Source organism: Xiphophorus couchianus, chromosome 23 (assembly GCF_001444195.1).
Source record: "Xiphophorus couchianus chromosome 23, X_couchianus-1.0, whole genome shotgun sequence".
NCBI lineage: Eukaryota > Metazoa > Chordata > Actinopteri > Cyprinodontiformes > Poeciliidae > Xiphophorus > Xiphophorus couchianus.
In genome coordinates, this window is record NC_040250.1 from 4,304,602 (window position 1) to 4,321,005 (window position 16,404).

A 16,404-nucleotide genomic window follows, 5' to 3' on the forward strand; every position below is an offset into this window, starting at 1 on the left:
GTTCTAGGTGTCAACTCGACTTACGCAAAGACCACTATCCATACTTTCACGCATGGAGGTGGAAGCATTATGCCTTGGGGCTGTTTTTCTGTAAAAGGACAGAAGTCAACTTCACCTCAGTGCTACAAATTGCTTGATGAGGATCTTATTTGGTGGGTTTTCCATGTATTCATTTATTGCGCATCATCATTTTTAATCTCCTACTTACAAACTCTCACTGGCATCAAAGATTAGGGGTTTATTGTCTGTCTGTAATATTCTCTGCTGGTGACTGATGAGGAGCCAGGAACCTCTCCTGCATGTTGCTAACAGTTGTAAAAGAGTCGTCCTCATCGAAATGGCCTGCTTGGACAACAGAGTAGTTAGACTTGTTCCCATGGGACACGGTTTTAAATTTAGCTCAGGCTGTCTCAGGATTATGTTTTCCTTCTGTCATTGTTTGTTGAAAACAGCACAAAACTGGTTGATTAACATGCCACTGCTCTTTTAAACGTACTGTCACATAACAGGAAATGGACACAAATGCTTGAGGCCATCAGTGCAGAAACACACAGACGGGCCCATTGTGTTCTGTAATGACTTGATGTGCCACAGCGACGCCATCTGAATGTCATTGTCTCAAAGGATACTGGGCAACCTACTCATCTCTGACCTACATCTCACCTTTCATGCCAGGAAGATGCACAACAGTGAAGGTGCATTGAAAAATGTAGGAGCGCATTGTTTGAGAGGCATGACGCTGCTGGAAAGGTCACAGAGGGGAACAAAACAACAAGTGAGTGGTTCAGGTCCAGTGGGTTTTGTGAAGGTAGAAAAAATGATGGTGGCTGATATTCAGTTAGTTATGGAACGATGAATGAATCACCAAATGTAGAGATAGTTTCCCTGAAATTTCTGTTGCATTCTAGGGCATATTTTCCTCTATCCATTGTCCAGATTTGACATTTCATTGACCCATGTCTCATTAAGAATTCACCGTCTTTCACCATTCTTCCTCCCTCCGCGGAGGCTGAGAACTAAATTGCCGCAGGGGCGTTGAAGAGTCGGCGTGTCTTAATGGGGGACATGAGTGGGTGGTCTGCACTCTGAGAGCCTTCTGCAGCCGCTTGCCTTCCTGTAATGACTCACTCAGCTCAACGCAGTCTTTCTTTTGCTCTTTGGTTTTTAGGCCCAGATGTCAACAATGCTGGAGAAAAAGGCAAAAATTGGGTCTTTAGTTTCCTTTCTACTTCTGCATTAAATATGAACCAATATGATTTTCTCAATGTTCTCATAGCTGCATGTAGGTGATTCTTAAATGAAGATAGAGATGATGTTTCAAAGTTCATAATGAAAGCTTCTCAGTTGAGATAAATAAACATTTTGATGTGAACATTTAAATACAATTCTAAAAATTAGTTCTTAATTTTTTTTTGAGTTGAAGGAAAACACAAGAAAACAAGTGTAGAAATGTAATCTTGATTTTGTAGCTTGCAATTGTTTTGTGCCAGACTCTTTAGGTGTTTCTCAATTTTTAAAACTGTTTTTTGTATTGCTTTTGCACTGGTTTACACAATAAAACCCATGGACTTAATTACTTTTTAAAGATTTATATTTTGTTTATTAACAACATTTTTAGACCTGCTTAGAGCTTTTGTGTTAAAAAAAAAAATCAAGCACCAAAACCTAGATCTAAATGAACAGTAATGTTGAAAAGCGTTCAGGTAAGAGAACGTTTCAGGGAAATATGGGAACATACAGCCAAAGAAACCGCATCATTCACTAAACCTCGCTGGTGGAAGAGGCAATAGAGCTTGAGAAGATCAGTGGTTATGGTCAGACTGAGGAAAACCTTTGTGGTTGGACGAAAATCCAAAGTGATTTAAGACAGATGGAAATCTAAAGCACTGCAGAACTCAAATGCTCAGTTAAGATCAGTGGTCATGATTCAACACTTAGAAAGAGACTGGACAAAATGTAGAGAGTTCTAAGGTAATCAAATAATTTTAAAAAAACTAATTAAATTTACTGACAAATATCTTGATGATTGCCAGGACTTTGGAAAAATATGTAGTTGACTCACAAGATGAACCTTTTGGAAGGCTTAGGTCTCATTATATCTGATGTAAAACTTACAGCATATTATAAAAACATCCCAACACGAGTCAAACATGGTTTTGTGAGTGTAATGCCTTGCTTGTTTAGGACAGAAACGACGCATCAATAATTGCTGGAATCATAAATTATTTTCTTTAGCAGAAAATCCTGAAGGAGAATGTCCTAGTATGAATTCATTACTTTAATCTCATATTCATTTAGGCTATGGAGCAGCACAATAATCCAAAGCACATCAGCAACTTCACTTCTAAAAGGAATAAGAAAGAAAACAGAATGAAGGGTTTTCCAGCAGCCTAGTCAAAGTATGCACACAAATCTGGAAATCTGAAAAACATGCTGTGGCATGACCATTCCTTCTGAAAACCAGTCTAGCTGATTTAAATAAGTCTGCAAAGACAAGTGGGTCTTAATTTCTCTGCAGCAATGTAAAAAACTCATTGTTGCTACAACCCGTTATTACATTTAGGGGCTAATTACTTTTCACATAGAGCCAGGTTGGATTGGATGGCTTTTTTCCATCGAGAAATAAAATTTGGATTTCAAAACCGTTTTTTGGGGGGTTTAATAGACCTATTGTATTGCAATAAAACATATTTTATCTGACAAAGTTACAAGAGAAAGAGAAGAAATGAGCAAGGTGGCAAATACATTTTCTCTGGACTACAGCATATTTGTTAATTAAAGTGGCAACGATCGTGAATCACCTGTCAGAGAGCCTGTGTTTTACTTAATATGTAACACATCCCTGTTGTTCTGTATGAATGTGCTAAACACTGTTTACTTCCACAAATAGCAACGGCTCATTTCAGGCTAACGTGCAATTATGCAGCAAACTGGTTGGATAAGCTGGTTGCTTACTGCAATCCATGGGGTTCGGTGAGGTTTCACAGAGAAGTCGTCTGCATATAAAAGTTTGGTTTTAGTTTTAAAAGCTGCTTCTGAGGCAAACAAAGTCTTGTTTATCACAGCAGAAATCTACAAATTTCTCCTAATTCTGTGTCATATTAATACGGTTTTGAGGTTATTTCTCTTCATTTAGATTTAGAATGAAAAATGGTTAACTTGAAAGAAAATATAGGTTTTAATTATTTAAATGATCAAATTATCTTTTTATAAGGAAGTTTTTTAATGCATGTGTTTTACCTTAAATGTGAAAATGTGTGTTAAAACGGAAAATGCTGGCAATAATTTTAGCTTAAGGTTCCTTCCTAAAGCAATTTGTTTTGTCTATTTATGAGAAAAAAATAATTAATATTCCTATTAAACTCTAATGCAAGTTTAATTATTTATAAGCTTTTAATTTGTAGTGTTTTTAACTTTTAGGAAAATCTGAGATTTCCACCCATTTCGGAAACTTTCCCTCTCCTCCAACTCCAGACCTCTTTTGGTGCAGATCAACGACACAAACATGTTGGAAATGAAGGACAGGCTCTTTCTGTAGTTCCATTTATATGTTAATCTGTCGGTGGACCTTGGCTTGGATTTGAATGATTCCAGCATAAGGTTTGGTGATGTATTCTACTCGACATTTCCTGACAGAGCTTGAAAAGCCTATACATCCTCGTGGTGTCAAAGCAATCTATCATTTGCGTGGTTTGGCACAATGTCGGGCCTCTTGAATCCATAACTGTTCCATTTAGTTCAAAGTCTAGTGAAATGTCAGTCGAATGTAGAGCAGAAAGGCAACCTTTCATCATAAATCCAGAAGACAAAGTAGGAATTTGACTTTATATGACCGACTCTGCTTTCGTTCCATGACTATTTGCTTGCTTACGGTGGCAAACGTTCAAAGGAGAAAAAAAGCGAGATTTTTCAAACATGAATGATGCACCTTAACAGCTGTTAAAAGTAATAGGGAGAGCTGAGTGATGGCTGGAAGCTGGAGTCTTTGTTTTTACAATGTTGCATAAATATAAAAAGCTTTTGTTAGACAGCAACTGTTGTCTGTTCATTCTGATAAAAGGCTTGACGTAAACTCACCATGACACATCTTGAAGTTCTCCACCTTACTTACAACCATTTTAATTCAAAAATATTCTATTAATCCCAGAGATAAATTAAATTTTACTCATACAATTTTATTCTAAGACTTGTTATAAAAGCTGATGGCTGTGAGGAGGAAGGATCTCCGGTAGTTGTATGTTTACAGAGTTTCTGAAGAAGTTTATGACTGAAGATACTCTTTTGTTGAATGAAGGTTTCATGACTGTAATTTTCTAGATGTTATGTAAAATTCTTCTTTGCATCATCATCTTCTGCAGTCGTCCCCAGAACAGAACTGAACTTTTTATCAGGTTGGTGAGCCTTTTTAGTTCCTGGGTCTGAAGCTGCTGCCCCAACAGATGACAGCAGAGGAGATTACATTCTCCACAACAGACTTCTAGAAAATCTGAAGCATCTTCCTGCAAACATGGAAGGACTTAAACTTCCTCAAGAAGTACAATATGCTCTGTGCTTTCTTATAGACGGCTTCACAGTTTAGTCTCCAGTTCAGTCTGTTTTCAAGATGAGCTCCATCAAGGTATTCATATTCCTCCACCACCTCCACTTCTTCTCCCATTATGGAGTTCTCTTGAATTTTACAATCACCTCCTTTGTTTTGTTCACATTTAAAATGAGTTTATTGTTTCCACATCATACCACAAAGTGGTCCACCAGTTCAATATACTCCAATAATTGTCCATCTCTGCTCCAGCTGATGACTAGAGGCTTCTGAGTATTTCTGCAGATGACACAAGTCTGTTTTGTACTTCAAGTCTGAGGTGTACAGAGTGAAAAGGAAATGGTGAGAATACAAGCCCCTGTGGTGCTCCTGTACTGCTGGCCACCTTGTTAGATACACAAACCATCTGTCTCTCAAACTGTGGTCTGTTTGTCAAGTAGTCATGGGTCCAGGTCTTCACCTGTCTTGTGGAGTTTCTGGCAAAGAAAATCAGGCTGAATTGTGTTAAATGCACTGGAGAAACCAAACAATATAATCCTGACAATGCACAATGCACTGTCCAGATTACAGTGGGCTTGTTGAAGCACAACTTCAATGTATTACGTCACAGACTAACACAAACAATTCATGGTAGTTAATGGCAGTCATTTGTTTTAGTTTGATGCCCTTGAGGAACTGCCATGTTCCCAAATGAGGTCAGATTCTTTGGTGCTCAGTGGGTTGAATCAGAAGTACGTGAATCCTGGGTGTAACAAGCAGACGAGGAACAGCAAACAAACCTTCAGAGTCTGTATGGCAGAGCCAGGGGTGGTGAAGAAACTGTGTAAAAACCATGTGTGCAGGGCGGTTCCTCTTTGTGCCTTTCACATTTAGAGCAGTCCTTATTTCAAATGTCATGCACTGATTGTGCTGAATGGAAGTTTCTTTCAAGGACTTGTGTCACACACAAAAGCGTGGTCTCTGCTGTGAATGGCATTAGGTTTAAGTCCCAGAGCAAGAGCCCTGCAGACACTCTTACTATTCCTGTAGCAGCTGTGCAGCAGCTTAGTGTCATACAAATTCATCTCCAGAGCAACAAACATGTTTTTGTTTCATGAACCAAAATCATACGGCAGATGTTGAGCATTTGCATAACCATCCCATTTAAGAAATCCCAAAATGGAAACACTTGGAAACACTGCCAACTGTTCATCTTGTAATTTCTCAATTCATATTCTGTTTTTCTGGCTTCATCATATGACCCTCTAATTTGGGAAACACACAAATTAAAGGGGTCATAAGATTTTGCTATTGAGATATCAAGCTAACTAGCGCCCTAACAAGCCCTATGGTCAACGAAAGCAGGAAAAAGAGTTGAATTTGACTTTGAAAAAAGTGCAGGTACCGCTTGTTGTGGTCGTGGAACCGGGTAGGCGTCGAGATCCAGATCCAACACAGAGAGAGCACTCAAGTCCGGGTACAGATGTGTGGAAAGAGAAGAAGAAGAATTGTAAGGTGGGGGTTTAACTCCCTTTGTTTTAGAAGCAGTCACAGAAGCAGAAACATTTTCAGATTTAATCATAGAAATAGAAGCATTGTCATGTCGCCCCGCTATTTTCCCAGAATCATCCTCACATCCAGCCATTTGTTTAGCATTTTTCCTCCTTTCCCTACAGTCTTGTTCTTTCATCCAGCATTCCAAACTCTCTTTATGTTTTTCAAGATCAACAAGACTCCTAGTCTCTATCTGTTTTTTTTGTCTCTTAAAGTACGTTCTCTATTTTCTATTTCTCTTTGTACTTTTTTCAAAACAGAGAGTTTCAATGAACCACCCGCAGGGAAAAAAACACATTTTATCCATTCATGCACTCCATACACATTTTTTTCTCCATATTTTGTTATCATATAGTCAAACAATTCACCCTGAGGAGGAGATTGCGTTCTGGAACCACGTAGACCCATTCTTCTTGAATTGGGTGGGATATCCTCTTTAGACTGCAAACGTCTTCGCAGAATCCAACAAATCAGCTTTGTGGTAGCTCTGCCTCTTACTCCTTTAAGAGGGGCCTTTATTTCCGATAAAGGTCTTTAGGATTCTCTAAAGGTTTAGTTCCCCTAATTTAGAAAACCAAAACTTAAGAAAATACCTGCCTTATTCACCGATAAGGTCTTTCACTAGGACCCTCAGCCTAGAAACCCGTGGTTCCCTTTTTTCTTCCGTTTGAGACTGAAACTCAAACAATTCCAGAGAGACTCTTTCCCATCTGTTGTTTTCTCTTTTTTTATTATTTCATTTTATTTTATATTTTTTTAATGTATTTTATTTTACTTTTTATTTTCCCCGTGGGACTTTAACCCAACGTTTCCTGTTAACACCGTCAATCTCTATTCCCCAGGGTGAAAGGTTTATCGGATCCTTTAGAATTTGTAAAATTAATTTGTTAGCCTGAGTGAGTATCCCACCTGATAACAGTGGTTTTGAGTTCGTTGATCCCAGGACTGGAGCCGTGGAGCCGACCAACAGCCCTCCACTCTTAAATCGAGCTTTGAGGCTGGAATTTAGTCCAGGTTTTCGAAACGCTGTTCGTCGACGTCCTCAGATGTCCAGTCGAGGGATCCGGGTCACGGCACCAAACTGTCGTGGAAAAAAACTATTTCCAAGCACTGTTCAGGTAAAATCACTCAATCAGATTTATTCATGAATTGTGCACAACTCAGAGAGCTCACAGGACAATCAATAATGAAGCAAGTTTGAAACGGAAAGCTCTGCCAGGCAGAGCCAACACATGAGTTTTGTATAAAGGGATAAGGGATCCAAAGCAGGGAATCAGACTGGTTCCCATGCAGCTGGGAAAAACAACGTCCAGCCTTGTGCATGTAACCCAGACAGCTTTAACTTGGTGGGAATATACAGAACTTAGAATAAACATATAGCAATACAACTAGCAGGTGTAACCTAACTGTAATTTTTCCAAATCATAAAGCAAAGATGTGAATTTGAGCATAAAAGATAAAATTAACAATGAACAAAATAACAGACAGCACTTGTGTACAGTTTTTCAAGAGTATTTCAAGAGTAAATGGGATTTTATTTGGGCTTAGAAAGGGTTTTAAAGAATGTATTTTTCTCCTACATTAACAATTTTGTCTTGATCTATAGCATAACATTTAATTAAAATACATCACAATTTGTGATCTGTCATGTGACAAATGTAAAAAAGTAAGGAATTATACTATTGGAGTCACTTTGAGTATATCTACAGTAAGACATGTTGTTTTGTCACAAAAGATCATGCAAAGCTAATGTTTCACAAATGGTGGACGGAAGAATATCGATATAAAACAGCAGCGACTATTTGCAGAAATAAATAACCTGCTTATTGTCGCTTAATCCATGCAGAGGTAAAGTCTGGAGAGAGGTGATTTATTTAACCATAGCATCAGATAACTCAAACTGTCATATTACACATTAAAACCAAAAATCAGAGTAAAATAAAACATGTTACCTGTCAAAAATGGCGCTTTCGGTTGACTGTCAAGTCGTTAACTCTGTTGTAAGGGTGTATCAGATATATAATGTGTCTTTTTGAGGTGACTGCAATCTGGCAAGGAAGAAATACATCCGTTTCTTAGGTTTGTGGCAAAATCTATAAAAATGCAGAATAAATTCCTTTTTGCAGCATAAATTTGATCTTTGAAGTCTTCTTAAAGTAATATTAAAATCTATTTCTCTCTCATTCTCGTGGCTCAATATTGTGAACTTTATGTATCGTTACACCCCTACTCTGGTGTGTTATTGTCTATCAGCTTTGATTTGTTCCCTTTGAAGCCAAGTCTTATGCAATAGCAATTGTTTCGTAATCCGGTGACAACTGTATTCAAGAGGGAGACAGTATTTTTGATGAATGAGGTGAACTCTGACCTTTTTTTTCTCTCTAATCTTTCCCACTTTTCCTGGGCTTGCTCCATTTTTTTCTGATTCGACATAAGGCCTTCTTTTATCAGCCAACCAATCTCACTCTGAGTCTTTACAGTCACCATTTTATATATGTTTGCACATATTTATAATGGTGCTCATTGTGTCAGAAATATACATTTCACATTCATTTTTCTGCTTTGAAACAAAGTAAATTTCCCCAGCAGATTATGAAGGATTATAAGATTTTTGACCCTGCATTTTTTTATTTCACATTTATTTATTTAAATGTTTATTTCACATAACATTTATTTCAATAAGTGTTACTGTGAATAATTTGAACAGAGACCAGAAATACCTTGAGAATGTTCACTGACATCTGCCCGCAAAACTCGGATCAGGCCAAATTTGTTAAGCACTCGTGACAAGACACATGCAGATACAGATGGTGGAAAGATCAAGAAAGCATATGACAAACTCTAGCCTAGAGGTCTTCATTGTGTACAACAGTTTGCAGCTTCCATGTGGCATGCAATTTTAACATTTCTCCCCATGCTGTGTGTGGCAGCAAAACTCAAAGAATATCTTTGTTCTCCGTCTGTCCCTGGGCCCCGTTACACCCATGCTTTGGACTCATTGGACAAACGATGTGTGTGTAACAACAGCAGCAGCAGCAGAAGGAGCAGAGCGGGGCTTTGTCCTGAGGTGAACTCTGTTGCAGCCGCCGAGAGAGCTGCTGGCAGCTCACAGAGCGAAGAAATGAGACATCGAGAGCAAAAGGCACGAGAAAATGCAGTGGAAAACGAGAGCAAGATGCTGAAAAGATGGGCATGGTAAACAAAAACAAAGAGGAAGAAGCAGATGAAGAAAATATAAAGAAAAGGAATGAAAGAGCAAAGTTAGTAATTTAGTGACATACCAAGAGAAATAATTGAAGACATGATTGCAGAAGAACATGGAGGAAAAGAAGCTAGAGAGACCTGGTTGAAGGGAAGTCAAGGACCTTTGGCAGCAGTGAAATTTCCTTACCTCCCTCAATAATAGTTCTGCATAATAAGACGATTTAGTGGGTCACGTCTAATAAAACACCCAAGTAGAGAGTGCTCAACTCTCACATCGTGTTTCAGGCAAATCTGCTTCTCATCATTCTGTTTGTGCTGCACACATGATGTTCATCAACAGAAAGACTCTGGCAGAAGATGCCGTGGTGTCACTGTGTCTCTCAGCTTAGAGGAGCTTAACGCTGCCAGTAAATGTATGTGACAAGCAAGGTCAACTTATTGTTTATACTACTACTCGTTGCAAATTGGTTCCTTAGTATTCATTGTTAGCTTTTGTTGTAACAAAAATAATTAGCCTATTATTTGTCAGTCAACCAAAGCATTTTTCATACACAAAAAAAGATTAACAAAAAGAGTACAGCAAAAAACTATTTCACAAAATAAACAAAACAAGACTGATCATGGTTTGAAAACAGAAAAATAATGTACAGAAACGTGATGCAAAACTCCAATCACAAAACACCGCTTGGTTCCAAGTGATGGGAGATTCATGTGTCATGAATGCATACAAATCACATTCTGCATGCATTTGACCAATTTTGGATTGAGTTTGATTTCTATTTACACTCACAACTGATGTAAGTCTTAGGAAACAAGCCGCTAAGTCTCACAGAGAAACTTGGGTAAGTGTTGGTGATCTAAAAAAAAAGAAGAGTAAGGAGAATGTAGGTGAGTTTTATCCCTGTCATGCTTTTATATGTAGCTGCCATGCAGTCCTAGCTTGGAGATACCCATCAGTGGTATTTATACTGAAAACACAGGTAGCACAACATTTCTACCAGTGTGATGTTAGCAGCAACGTTTGAGAAACCAAAGTATTTGTGGTTAATGTGAATGTTATTTTGCAATGCTAAAGGGATAGCAGGGTGGCAGAGTAAACAACTTAAAATTAAGTTTGGATGAGATTTGAGAATCTTCAACTCAGATCACAATCAAATTTGAATCAGAGATTTTCATGATGGAAGTTGTTTCACCATGTATGAATCTGCCTTTTTCAGCCCATTTCTAGTCTGATAAATCACTAGCTCCACTCTTAGTTCCTATCTTCTATTCATCCTAATGGAGACGTCGCAAAAAACTACACAAGATTTGAAGCATCCTGTAATAATGTCCCCATTCTGTAGAGATCTGCAACCTGCGGTAGCAAGTGACTCTTTGGATCTTCCTCAATGGCTCTTTATAACTTTGATTAAAAGTGACAAAAAACTGAATAACGTTTTTAATATAGATATAATAACAAATGCAAGTTTACCTTTTTTAATTTTTTACTTGTAATATATGCATTGAATTTCTACAGAGAATGACACTAAAATACCAGTCATATGTTTGAAACTCTTATTGAATTATTTGGTTATAATGCACATGATGTTCTGTATCTGTGTTCAATGTTCAGGTTTTATATAAGCCTCTCTAGTTCTGAACTCTTGGTTCAGTTGCAGTTGCCTCTTTTTCTAAAATAAAAACGTACTTGATTAAAACCTGAAAGCAGAGCGGATTTTACCTTAATAAGGATCTTCGGATATATGAGACGTTTGCTTCTCATGTATCAGATGCATAAAATTTAATTTAAAAGTGGTGAAATGAATGACATGCCTGGTGGTTTAGAAATAAATCTTTCATCTTCTGACGCTTAGACACAGCACTTAATGCTTCTGAATCTGGATTTCCTTCATGCTCTAAAAATTATGGTTTTCTCACTTCCCCGTAACTCAGCAGCAGAGATAGAGGCAGAGTGTGGAGCCTTCTGGTTTACAGGCAGCTGCACACGTTTCATACCAGAGTTTTGCAGCTTGTGGAGCAACAATCCTTTTATTGTGTTGAGCATGAGTCCATTTATTGTCTTTGGCTTCAAGCGCAGTGATTAATGATGTGTAGTATGACGTATCTCTAACCCTTTACACTCAGCAGCCTCACAGCTATTTTTTAAACTCTTTTTAAAGTCTTTGTTTTCTGTTGTGTTACGAATCCCGATCAGTGTTTAGTAAAAAATCGCCCACCTGCATGCATGATGGGATGCTGAGTTGAGTTTTATAAAGAAAAGAGGCTTTTTAAATGTGAACTGATGAAAGCTTTTCATCCATGCTTCTTGATGAGGGACCACAGGGATTATGTAAACAGGCTACAAAGAGGAGTAAAGTATGTCAGTAATCTCTCATTTTCTAGCTTTGTTGGCAGTGAGGTGCTGCATTGTTGTCGAGTGGAGGCTGCGTTCAAAGCCACTGGCTCTTTTCCAGAATTTTAATTCAACTGTATTAGAGCTGCACTGCAACAGATAAAAGCTTCAGTGAAAATTCATGCAGTTTGTTTGCAGTTTTTCCGTTCTGAGAGCTTTATGTAGTTTTTCACTGTGTTTAATACGCACAGCCTCTAAACGGCTCGTAAATGCCCGGCCGTGTCCCACAGTGGCCATAGAAATCCAAAGCACAATGACTCCCTGAAGGGTGGCCGAGTTAACTTTAGCAGTCAAGCTGTTTCACAAGCATCAAATACTAACTTTAGCTTAGCTCACTTGGCAGTACAAGACTCCAAAAACTTTATAGCAGATATAACCAAGATTTATCGCAGCCAACGATAAATCTTGGAGGGGGAAGATAATGTCTTAGATCAATATAAATGGCTTCATGATTGCTAGTGGAGTTCTAACACTTGCATGCACGCTGGTGGCTTCAGCTAAAAGTTAGATGTAACTAAAATCCCACTGTTCTGCTTTTATGCAAACATGCTGCTGTGCAATGCTGCCAACAAGCTCTGCTTTGGCTTTATCTGTTGAAGGACATTGTTCCTTAAGATGTGAGGTTCATTCAGATACAACTTTGCAAGTCGAAGTCAGGCTAGCATATTTTTGTAACCTAACACAAGTCAAATAAAATTTACTTCCAAACTATTTAGTTTTTGGAGAGAGAGAGAGAATGAAACAATTTTCAGACAGACAAAAAGCTTGTCGAAAGGTCAAAATAATGCAACTCTCCCATGAAGTAACATTTTTTTCTGATCAGCTTTTGCTCCAAGCATTTAGAAAGATGTGACTTTAAGAATGGAAATAATGTTTCAGTGTTTACGTCACTTTGGGCTGAGAAAATATTCCTCCTCAAGGACATGGCAGTATTTTTGATTTCATAATTACTCTGAACTCATAGGGCTGAAAATCTGCAGCTGCCTTAATGCAAATGAAGCAAAAGCATTGGAGGATGAAACCCGGCATGCAGGGCAAAGCCAGGGGGTCTAAACAAAAAAATGTCTCTGGAACAAGTTGACCTCAAAACTGTCGCCAAGTTATGCATTTTGCGTGGGAGCTTGTTAGCTCTGTATCCAAAACAAGGGCATGGGTGGAGAAGAACCAGATGTGGACATTGGCAGTTGGTCTGCAAGGAACTCGGACAGTGAGAACTGCATGACGTCAGCACCAGATGGTTTACTCATTAACATCCACCCTGGAAGCATGTAGGGAAATGCTGCGCTGATGGCTCACAAGACAAAATGCCACTTAAACCCCTCTGCTACTTTGATGAAATGTTGGTGGAAATTCAGCCCACTGAACTTTAATTAAAGGTCAAGGGGTAAACTGGTGTTCATGAGGTTAAATGCTTCTGAAAGTTTTATTTGGGCAATGCATCACTTGAGCTAAACAATTCATGAAGCTTTGTTTTTGCTGAATCTCTTTCTCAGTTTGCTTTTGGCAGCGACGAACTGAATGAACTCTGGGATAAAATAGGGGGCAGCGATAGCGCTTTGGCACGCTCGCCTGTTGTTCCATTTCAGTTTGATCCATGTGTTTGGACGCCTGCAGTGTCCTGGTTTGGCCTCTACATATCAAATGACCAACACTGAAGTTAAGTATTAACAGCACATGCTGTGGTTTCACAGCCTCAACACGATGGAAAAATTATCTCCACAGTGAAGAGAGAAAAAATATATATTTATATTTAAAACGAGAAACTGAGTTAGTAGCAGATTTCTGATGTAAAAATTCTGCTGATGTTGAAACAAAAGCTTTTGTGTGGCAGAGAAGTCAGGTTTCAGCGTTGGAAATTAGTAAACCTCACAAATCTCAAAGTTAAACTTTATTGTTGTAGATTTTACATTTCACCTACTTTAGCTGCTTTTCTCTGGGTCACTTCAAAATGCTCTTGCTCGATTTTTAGTGCTAGCCAAATACACCTATTATTTTGTTTTTCCTGCAATGGGTTGATACATATTTTACAGAAATAGTAACATGAACACAGTTCCAGTCATCAGATTTTAGCTAAATAAGATCATTTTGACATTCAAGTGTAAAGAATTAAAAAAAAAAAATCTTTCTCCCTTGACATTTCTCTTATTATCCCTCGTTTGTCCTGATAGTTTGATCAACCCACATATTGAAGTGTGTGGGTTCACTCTCATTGAGTTAAGTTGAGCTAAGTTCATCTTTTTTGTGCAAAAACAAAATGATTAAAAAAGGACCTGAAGAAGGGAGTTAGGTCACAAGAGAATAAAAACAACAAAAGGAAGAACAATACATGATTTAAACAATGTGACATGGGAAGGTCTGGAAATTCAAACATTTCAATATTACAAGTATTCATCCTTCAGACTGATTCATAGGTTATGAGGTTGATTGGTTGGAGAGACTTGGAAGATTTTAAAGTGGCTTAATCACACTACATTGCATTCCAGACATCTTTTTGTTTTTCATATCTTGGTGCAATTGAGAAAATGGGCAGGACTCATTTTTCAGCAGTAAAGCAAATATGTTTATTAAGCACTTTTAATATACATCAGAAAATTCAGCTTCGTATAATACAGAAATTATTTTAATGAAAGTTAAATGTACACGATAAGCTATTTACAATCCAATCACTGAGTCAAATCAAAGTGGACAGACCAAACAGGTTCGAGACCAACAAGAGAACTGTTTAATAAGACTATACATCATGATTTCCTGCCTAAAATCCTTCCATTCGCCCTTCGTGGCACGCAGAGAGGTTTCACTTATAGGTGTTTGTGCATGCGATAAGTTTTCTACTTCCCCCGAAATCCCAGCTCTTGGCAAAAATATAGCTCATTGTTAACATTTTGAGAAGCCTGCAAAGATGTGACATAGCCTGTAAACGCTAAAGCAGCTCCGTTCGGTTCATAAGAAACAGATGTTTCAGTTCTCTCCTAGTCATGGTTGACCAAACTCCTCCTCCGAGAGGAGGTGGGACAGTGTATGCTGTTTCAACTTTGGCTTTTGAAAGTCTGCATTTCAAACAATATCACTAACAGCTAGGGGCTGTCTTAATGGCTGAACCCTTTTTGTGTCACGCCCCTGAAAAGTCCAGCAGAATATAATGAAAATGATACAGAAACAAAGCCGGAGTTCTGTTTGCAGAGCTGCTGAGAAATGCTAAATGAAAACAAAAAAACTGCTGCATTTAGCACCAAAACCTTGCTGACGATACACAATGGTTACTTAAATACTCTTGCACATAAAAACACCACACACACATACAATATAAAAACAGAAAAATCCCATAGGGACGAAATCAAATTTGTTTTACATTATAAATGAACCTCCCTCCTGCTTAGATATTTAAAACGCAAAAAAAAGTCCCAAAATGTCTGCAGGCATCTTCTGAACACAGCACCATGGTAGAATGCAACACAAATAAAAATGCAACAAAAGTGGCTTGTTTTCCTAAAAAATAAATACGCTTTATATCCCAGTAAACTGCTTTTAAAATGTTACATGCAACAAAAGGTTTTAGCACTCGGATCAAAGGTAACACAGATTATTTGGGGTCTCTAGAAAGGCAATGAATGACAACCATGACATCAGTTACTGTCTGTTTGGGACAATGCACCCACTGGTACACTGCTGTCAGTGAGATAAAATACAACATACTACAAAATAATAAAGAATTGTCATGTTTCTTCTCAAACAGGTCATGAAACATGAATGGGATACAAAGCGAAGGGGAAAAAACATGTATGTCTGTCAGTTTATTATTTTAAAAGTGCATACACTGCTTATTAAATAGTATAACATTAAATTAAAATGATATTTTGAATGAAAACAGAAGGCTGTAACAGATGTAGGCACATCAAAGTATCAGTTTACATACGCTGCAGGCAGAGAGTTGTTTTATGGCATCCCACGGAGGGAGGATGGGGGAAATTCAATGTAGTTTTGTTATGCAGACAGAAACTGTTGCTTTGGCACATTCTCCCCAATGTCAGCATGATGGATGGTGGTCACAACATCTAAAACAGCAAAAAAAGAAAAGAATATGGTTAGTTTTTGTTTGTTTGTTTTGAAGGGGAAAAATATTGTTGGCACTACTGAAAAAAAGAGGTGTGAAAATCCTTGAAATAACTCCATCTTTTATAGCAGCAGCACAATCTCTTACTGTAAAAATCCAGCCTCAAAACTGAGATCAATTATTCTTGACAAAACCACTGATTGAGCATTCATTGCTACACCTACAGAAACCTTCACAATAAATTTAACTGAAGCTTTGAAAAACAAATACATACCTAACTTTTTTAGGTTGGTAAGAGGTTCTGCTAATTTCTAATTCATGATTAGATATTACAATTTGCTTTGTACTATTAAAATATTGACATTTTTAGCTGCAAGAAAGCCATTTATTTTCACTCGTCTTTCAAACCAAAGACTGAGATTTAAAAATTAGCCTAATCATGAACTTTTCTGCTGTAAAACTGTGTAAAAGCACCTTATGCCCACTACAGTTTTATGCATTTCTTTTTCATTGTTTCCTGAAATTGTCTCCCAGATTTAACCATTTTTTCACTAAATATTTATAGTCAAGTACAGCTTTAACCAAAAGGTGTTTCTTATGTTTATTGTAAATTATTTTGTAGCTTTGATTTGTTCACAGCATTGTGTAAAAGCAAAGAACACATGCAGTAAAAATGTAAATGTC

At 37.8% G+C, this 16,404-nt stretch overlaps 1 protein-coding gene and 1 long non-coding RNA gene across 4 annotated transcripts in view; both read right to left on the minus strand.

Moving 5' to 3' along the window:
* The window catches only part of LOC114139719 (uncharacterized), a 120,418-nt gene extending 112,954 nt beyond the window's left edge, over nt 1-7,464 (minus strand). For both annotated transcript variants that reach the window (XR_003594492.1, XR_003594493.1), the window contains exon 1: nt 5,925-7,464. This is a non-coding gene — a long non-coding RNA (uncharacterized LOC114139719). The remainder of the gene's footprint in view (nt 1-5,924) is intronic.
* A 6,741-nt stretch (nt 7,465-14,205) lies between these two features.
* ankrd50 (ankyrin repeat domain 50) overlaps nt 14,206-16,404 on the minus strand; it is a 36,581-nt gene continuing 34,382 nt past the window's right edge. For both annotated transcript variants that reach the window (XM_028008624.1, XM_028008625.1), the window contains exon 5: nt 14,206-15,721. The gene's annotated coding sequence lies outside the window, so the exon portion shown is untranslated. The remainder of the gene's footprint in view (nt 15,722-16,404) is intronic.